Below are 8,662 nucleotides of genomic sequence, written 5' to 3' on the forward strand. Positions count from 1 at the left end.
CACCTGGAAAGGAACAGAGATGCAGCTGGGACAGGCTGGGGCTGCTGCTGTCCCCACCCGCTTCGAGTATTTATTTCCAGCAGCAATGACAGAAGATGCAGGTTCTGGTGGGGAAAAACCTGCAGAATCCTGGCAGGAAGGGGGATTTCATGCCGAGTGGGGTTTGTGGGAGCAGGGAACGATGCTTTTTGAGTCATGGGTGGGTTCATGGACCAGATGTGGTCTGCTCAAGGTCCCGTTTAAGATCTGGGGGTTAATGAAGCCATCATGGCCTGTAGGATCACGGGTGGCTGCTGCGATAAAAACTCATCCCTGCATCCATGGTGTCCCCCAGAGGGGTGACAGCCCGTCCTCCTGTGGGGTTGTCCCCCATGAGCATCATGGATCCAATCACTGTGAGAAAGGATAAGAACCAGAGCACAGAAACTGCTCAATTGTGTTCTTTCACCCAGAAATGGGCTTGTGTGACAGCCACAGCCACGCCGGCGAGTGTGGAGAGCACTGAAGGGTCAATGCTCTTTGTGGGGTTTTTTTTGAGACCATACGATGTTTGCTGTTCTATTCAACGTTCACCTTCATCTTCAGGGGAGGAGGATGTGGCCTGAGATGCAAACCTACTTCTTCCCAAGGGCTGCTGAGGAACGCAGGCCAATTCCCTGCAAGATTCTTACAGGAAAATAACATTCCACCGTTTGTTCAACATCAGACAAAGAAAATGAAAATAAGAGGTCCCTCTCCGGCAGGTCCATTTTCTTCTCTTATTAATGTCACTGACTGATAAAAATCCCTGTAGTTTCAAAGTCAAATCAAGCCTCTTCTAAATTCAAGATTGTCTGAGAGGCATGTACTGAATGGGCAGAGGACACAGTTTCTGTGTTTTATAAAACTTTTATAACTGTAAACAGACAGCAGAATCTAGAGAGCGGAGGGACCCGACCCCTCGCGCAGGGTTTGTCCAGGCTTCCTACTGTTTGCTCCCACTTAGCGTTAATGGACCCAAAAGGATGGCGTTTTTACTATTTGCCTTGGGCTGTTAGTCCTCCTTTGAACCCACTCACCGGGCTGTTATCCAGTGCGGAGTCTTTCTCTCTTAATTTCCTCCCATAACAAGCTCTATTACTTCACTCTTAATTAAAACCCCTTAAATTGCCCTAAATAGCTCTTCTTGTCCTTTTTTCTTCCGTCTGGGGCTCAGAGGCGCTAATGTGAGGAGGTGGGCGGCCCTGAAAGGGAAGACCCACTACCCCTTCATTCCCATAACCTGAAACAATTTATGTGTTTCATTAAAAATATATAAATATATATATATCAAACCTGGAGAACTGATCTACAAAGAGTATGAGGTTTCCTCTTCCACGTTTTCAGACTAGACCAGAATTTGCAATTACTGAGCTCCAGGAGAACCAGCCCCCACCCCCAGGCTCCCCGCCGAGATGTTTTGTCTCCCCAAATTATGTGCAGGAAATGGGAAAACACTGTTTTGCGAGGGGTGAGGTAAAACCCAGGCGTCTTCTGAGAATAAATTCAGAACCTCCCCAGAAACCCAGCGGCCACAGTCTCTGGTTCAAAGAAACCGGATATATAAAGAGGAACATAATTTGCTCACTTAATGAGAGTGAATTAGGTAAATGGGTGATGAGAACATGTTTGAAGGCTGATTCTGCGGAGCTTTCCCCAGGAAGACACTGTTACCTTTGGCTACCAGAAACCCGTGGGTATACAAGGGACGATTTTGTTGAACCATCCTGCGTTATTAAGACTTTTGCCTCCTTTCCGACTCTCGCCAGCTGAAGCACAGCTGATGAGCCGGGGCTCTCGCCAGCCCGGTGCTGCTCTCAGGCTCAGCGACAGCCCGCAAAGAGCCTTCCCGCAGCCCGTTGCCAGGAGCTGAAGAGGTACTAAATTAGCCAAAAGTTAGCCTGCTAAAGGGGTTTTTTAATTAAGTATGAGAGTCTTGAATGCAGGGTATGACCTTCGTAAGCAGCTCTCACTGCAGTTCGCATCCGGCTTAAATGTTTTATCAGTTGATTTGGTAAAACTGACAAAGACCTGTGGGCTGGGGGTCTTGGCACGTTGCAAAGGTCCAATCAATTCTCAACCGCGTGTGCCTCAGCTGAGATGAATCCTTTTTTAACTGTCAAGATAAGGTACAAGATGATCCACTTCTCAGCTGACGACAGTATTTTTGATTGATGAAATTGTTCTCTGTGATACCCAAGAGATTTCAGCGCTGGTGGCTCGGGACCCCCAGCGTGTACTCCTTGGAGTGAAACCCTCACAGTTGTGTAGATCCTCCCAACATATCATAGATAGGTATTTAAAGACCTCATGATCCTTTTCTCTGGCGAGATTCTCCCACCTGCTAGAAGATGGCCCAAGGAGCATTCAAGATCATCTGTTTTGAATTGTCATTGACATGTAAAGTGGTAATACCGCATTTAGGTGGATTGCCATCTTCTTCGTGCTCACATGATCCTCCTTAAATTGATTATAATTAGTGATTTCAGTAATTCAGGTATGTGACTTTAGCCTGCCTGTTTTGAGCGAGTCTGGTTTTGTCCTCTTTGCCCACCTTCCAATGTGCCCCCCACCTCTGGTGGCTTGGTGGCTTCTTCCTTTCCCTCAGGATCCCAGACTGAGTTGTTTGAGGGATCCTCCAAGGACCACCTGCCGAATCACAACCCTTTTTCTCCAGCGCCGCCCCCAGCGTCAGCTTCAGGTAGGGATGTCTGAACATCTGGCGTGGGCGAGCAACCCCAGGTTCTCTACAGCCTCCCCGAACCCACTCGCTTCTCATCGCTCCCCACCTTGCACCATTAAGAAAGTCGGAAAACTTTGTGAAGTGGAAGGGTACTGCCACCAGGGTTCTTCTTGTCAGAGACCTCCAAAAAGGAAAATATTAGAGACAAACCTACAGAGGGATTTAACAACAGCAAGGGCCCAGGCCATTTAGCCTTAGCCTGTTTAGATGTCTACAGCTCTGAGAGGAAGATAATATTATTTATTATGGTGCCGTTCTTTAGAAAGCACTCGAGAGATTATCATTTGAAAGAGCTTACATACATGCAAGGTATTATTACCATTATTTGATTACCATTCATGTTTCTCCCACAGCTGCAAATGATGAAATCCTTTGTCCTGCCTTTCAGAATGAATTGAGATGTAGCATTAGCTTTAAACGTACATGAAGGATCACTGATTTTTTTCATGTGTACTGAATCGCCTCTTGGAAATTTCCTCCTTTGTCTTCCAATCAGGCACAGCAAACAAAATTAGCCTGGTAATTTTCCACTGGTTTTAGCCCCGCTCCTTGACTATGTTTGTTCTGTCTTGATGTCATCAGTGATGAACACGAAGGCAGTTGACAAAACAGCCAGTAAAAGAGAACCTCCTCTGCTGAATTGGGACCATTAGACAAATTTTGGTTGTGGAGGAACTTGGCTGGAAAATTCTTAGGAAATGTTGATGTATTTTATTTTGTTATCGTTTCCTGGTTTATTAAGAATAATACTATGACTCTAGCCAGGGATCCCTTAATTTCCGATTTCCTGGACAGGTCTTGCAAAATAGCTTTTGCATTTCTCTGTAAGCAGAGATTTCATGGGCCGTACAAACCGTGCCCAGCTCTTCCTTCTCAGGTCTCGGTTCAAGCTGAAGAGGCAGGTCTGCACCATGTACACGAGTACACTAGGCTTATTTTCACTTCTTTTGGCCAAAACCACTACAACTCAGGCCTCCAGTAATGATTTTTTTTTTCTTGGCAGAAAGGCAGCTCTTCTCCCCAGTCACATTTCCAAGGGGGCTCTTCTTTATTCACAAAATCAGCTACTTTGAAATGAAAAAAGGCGAGCTAAGAAGAGCAGCAGCAGCAGGGAAATGCATACCTACCTCCACAGAGGGCTCCTGGCCACAGCTGGAGGTAATAAATAAGATGGGAATTAAAAACCTGGGAGCAGAGAGTGTGGCTGGGTGGGTATTTGGACATTTTGTCCTCTCCTTCCAAGGAGTTTGGCTGAAAAGCAGTGGTTACCCGAGCCTGCGAGCAGAAAGACATGCTGGTCCCTCTCCCTCCTGCCTGAGCCTTCCCCGCCGCTCTCTGTTTGTGTAGCTGGGGTCTTGTGCTAGAGACCCTTCCTGCCTCTGAGCTCCGGGTTGACTTTCTTATTACCCGCGAGCGCTGCACAATAAATAGCTCCCGTGCTCTCCTCCGCGCTGTGAGGGCAGAGGCAACGGCTCCAAGCCCCTGAGGAGCCCCGGGGCAGGCAGCAGATTTAAACTCTTCTTTAATGTCAGGCTCTTCCTGGTGGAAATGCTGTTTGCCTTGGCCCGGTGGCCATTCCGGCAGCGGGACACACGGCCGGCTCTGCCAAAAGACACCGAGTAGGGCTGTGATGCTCCCCTGGATGCCAAAAAAGCCAAGTGATGGGTCAGCTGTAGCAGGGGGTGGCACATTTTTGAGTGATGGAGTTGCTGTAGCAGGGTCCCTCGATGGCTGGTGCCGGTGAAGAGCCACCCCCACGCAGACAAACACAACTCCCCCCTCTCCCACATCTCCCCAGCTTGGGCTGAAGCTCAAAGCTCCAGCCAACCCCAGAAGTGAATGCCGTGCATGTCCCAGTAACGCTAAAGTACCTGGGGCTCAGCAGAAGTCAACAGAGAACTCGGATGGCCAAAATCCCTTGGAGACAATGTTCAGCTCGGATGAGAAGCAGTTAGTGATGGGGAAGGGATGGGAGGGCTAACGAGGTGCCCCACCGCTTTCGCTGCTATTACACCGATTGCAGAGAAATAAAACCAAACCCATCCCTGCTCCATTAAGTTATTAGAGAGATGGGAATTGCTGCAGGATGGTCACACGGTAGAAATGAAGAGCTTCCACGAGCCCCTTCGCAGGCACAAGCTGACTCTGGTTTGTCCTGGTGCCAACCATCACTCAGATGAGCAGGGTGCTGGCAGCCTCCCAGAGGTTTGCTCGCTCCCGGAGGCCCTGGGAATAGCTGAGATGAGCAATTTCTGCAGAAATAAGGAGTAATGGCTTCTTTCTAAAGATGAATCATCTTCTATGCACGCTGGATCATTGAAGATGTATGTGGTTGAACTTAATTAGTAGCAGTCTGGTCCTAGCAACTTGTTGGTGTTCCCCAGTACAGTCAGCAGGTTCAGCGATGGTTCCTCCTCCTTTTTGGGAGGCACAGAATGCTTTGGCAGGACCTCATCAGGCCCCACACAACAATTTTCGGATAGCATCCCCTTTGGGATAGCAGCAGGGCCATGGTTAGCCTTGAGGAGCCCAAAGGTGGGAGAGGTCCAGGAAAGGGTCCACCATGGTGATGACAGCTTCTCACTGGAGCTCCACTGGACGAGATGGGCTGTTCCCTTGTCATTTAGGCTTGAATGTGTTGTTTTGCTCTGCCAGAAATGAATCTCTGTGGCCTTGTATGTCTTAACCCTGACCTGGGAAGGTCACAGCCTCAGGTCCTGCCTTTGCTCCACCAGCAACGCCATCCAGGACGCTCACTCCTTGGCCACTGGCACTTGCTTCTGCGAGTCATTTCTCCTCATCTAGTACAGGTAAAGAGGGAAGAGTTGTACAAAATCAATAACTCTTTGCTTCTCTTTACAGTCCCCAGTTTCTAGGGGTTGGGAGGGTTGTAAGCCAGGGCCTCAGGCAGTAAAAGGGCTGGAGTTTCCAGGAGATCACCCTCAAGAAGCCAGTTGGCCCCATTTCTGCTTAGCTGGCATCGTCAGCCAAATTGGCTTTGAACCATCTCATGCTGTCAAGCTCCTCTTCCAGCAATTTGCTCCCTGCCAGGCCCCGTGGGACTTGGCAGACCCGAGTGCTCCCACTTCTACAGAAATAGGAGGTAATTTACCCTGGGGAAAAAATGAGTCATTCTTTTTGGTGGAGGAGGCTGGCTGGGGCGGGCTGGGCACAGGCTGCCTTCCCAACCACCGCCAGCTCCGGCTGCCTTCCAATTCCTCGGCATCACACACCTCCTGCCTGCAGAGAGCAGCTGGGCAAGCCACTGAGCCCACTGCCAGCCCCAAAACACACACAGTTGGGTCGGCGTCCCCCATCCACGCAGCCTGGATCCTCTGGTTGGTCCCCTCCAGGCACGAGCCCTCGGTTAATTGAATGATAAAGCCTTCGAGGAGATGCTGTTACGCAGCAGAGGGATGATCACGCTCAGCAGGCATGTTCAGCCATTGCCCCCATCATCTGTAGCTGCCCCCTGTGCTCCTTGGAGTCACAGCTCTTCCTCTGGGAGCCACCGATGCAGGTACTCTTGACATGGCTGTTAAATATCAGAACTGTCAGAGTCCAGCCCGGCTCCTCACTCCCCAGGTCACCGCAGGACGATGAGAAACAAGTCGCAGACTGAGCGCCGCACTTAGCAAATCGATGCCAACACATCTTTGATCCCTATCTCAAATCTCAGTTTTCCCCATCAATATTACCAGTGTCATCTCTTGGGCAGCAAGCCAACATCTCGCTCTGACAGGGTGAGCGGCGAAAGGGCCGGCGCTGCTTCTGAAATCCAGATAAACTAAACCATAAGAGAAAGGGACTCAGGAAGCCCAAGGTAGACAACACCTTCCAGATAATTACTTCCTGCAGTAATTTAGGGATGACCAACTGCCATCCCATACAAATCTCAAAGCCCAGCTATTCCTGCCTTTCCAACCCAGAGGGACTTCCAAGAGATGCTCAGAAACCAGGTAGATCAAATCCAGCATCACCCAGGGTAGTTCATAACCATTAATCCCACCTCTGACAAGACCTAGCAAGGTCTAGATTCCAATAAATCCAAGACCTGGATTTATTCATCTCGTGTTGGAATTTGTAGGAGGAAACACGGTTACTGCCTTTTGTGTTTCCACGTGGTTTGTGCCCTTCAACAGGCAAAAAGGCTTCATGCTGAAACCACACGGAGTAAGTGCTTTATCCCTCACCGGGATAACAACGTGCTAATGGCTCAGCTGAGGAGAAAGGGGTCCTGCTGGGGAGCTGCCGAAGGGATCTGAGATTTTCAGGAGTTCAGGAAGAGTAAGTCAAACCGCCTCCAGAATAAGTTAAATATAGAAACACCTAAAAGAGGGGAAATTTGACTAAATCACCGCTTAGCTCCAAAAAACCCAGAAGCAGTTCTGCAAAATGCTGTCTCCAGGACAGCCAAGAGGTGATGGTGCGTCTCCCTGTAGCAGAAAGACCATCCCAAATGGCCCTGGGGTGCGAAGAAAAGAGCTTGAAATATTCCCATGGCTTTCTAAGATGCCTATTTCTGGGTAACAAGAGGTGGGTGTCTTCCTGGGTGCTCCAGGGGATGGATGGAAGGGATGGGGATGGGTGGTGACTTGCTTGGGGGAAGCCTGGTGGGAGAAGTGGTGGCACCGGGGACACCCTGCAAGCACAAGCCTTGGCCAAGAGGTTGCTGCAGGAAACGGTTAGAGAGCAATAGCTCTAGTGAGGCATCAGAAAGACAAACTTTAAATATTTGTACTTCAGAGAAGCAGTTATTAACCCCATTTATCTTCCTGCAGAGACACAGCGCTTGGCTGGGGCTGGGGCTGCACAGGGCTCTCTGGCATGAAGCCACCGAAGGAAGATGAGTTTGGCCAAAGCATCCACCAGAGAAAGGGGGTGGGAAAAGAGGTTTTTTTTTTTTTTCCCTTCTGGTTTTCTCCAGTTCATGAATCTGAAGCCAACCTGACATGGGCAAGAAACCACCCATTTCTTACCCAGGTAACCTCACAGTAGGAATTTACGGGATTTTTTTCCCCCCATACCATATGGAAGTTGAACAGATGATGGGGCAAAGCAGCAGGGAAATGTTTTCACTTTAACGACATCACCTCCTGCCTTTTTTTGTCCGACAGAACCTAATGGAACCCATTGGCAAGTCTATATTTGGTGAGAGGTAACAGCCCAGAGAGCCCAGGCTGCAGCAGCAGCGTGCGGTTGGGCGGCCAGGCAGCGAGGACGCAGTGCTCTGCTCATTAAGCGCCGCTATTTCCATTTATTGCTAAGAGTTTTCTATTGTGCTCCGAGAATCGAGCAAAACAAACAGTCATTATGGGCTCCTTACTTCGTTATTTATTAAGTGATGCAGCTGAGTCACCCTCGCCGGGGGGCTGGCGGTGGCGGAGCTGGTGGCCCCAGCTGGTGGCAGGAGGTTGCTGGGGTTGGTCAAACCCCTTGGGATCACCCCCCGGTGGGACCGTGATGTGGTTGCACCGGTCACGGTGCCATCACAAGGGGTTTTTAGCTTCATAAGGGCATTCGTCACTGCATGAGTGGGAATGCCTCCAGCTCGACCGATCCCAAGCCCTGATCCATCTTCACTCTTGATGGGTTTTTTTTGGGGGATTCCTCTCTTAACCACTCTTTCTTTCAAACCCACCCTTTCACGCATCTTTATCAAGTCACAGACCCCTTTTGAAGGTGTTCCTCTAGGATTATTCAGACTAGATTAGAAGGTTTAAATGCCACAAAGACATTTTATGAGTATGAAAGATGCCCAGTGGTACAGGGATGCCCAGAGGTATCAAGGGATACCTCGTCTTAAAAAAAAGAGGTCCTACAAGCTCCAGCAATGCTTAGTTTAGTGATGTCCTACCACTAGGAGCACATCCCAGGAAAAAAATACAAATATAAAAATTT

This window comes from Numenius arquata, chromosome 6 (genome assembly GCF_964106895.1).
Source record: "Numenius arquata chromosome 6, bNumArq3.hap1.1, whole genome shotgun sequence".
Lineage (NCBI taxonomy): Eukaryota > Metazoa > Chordata > Aves > Charadriiformes > Scolopacidae > Numenius > Numenius arquata.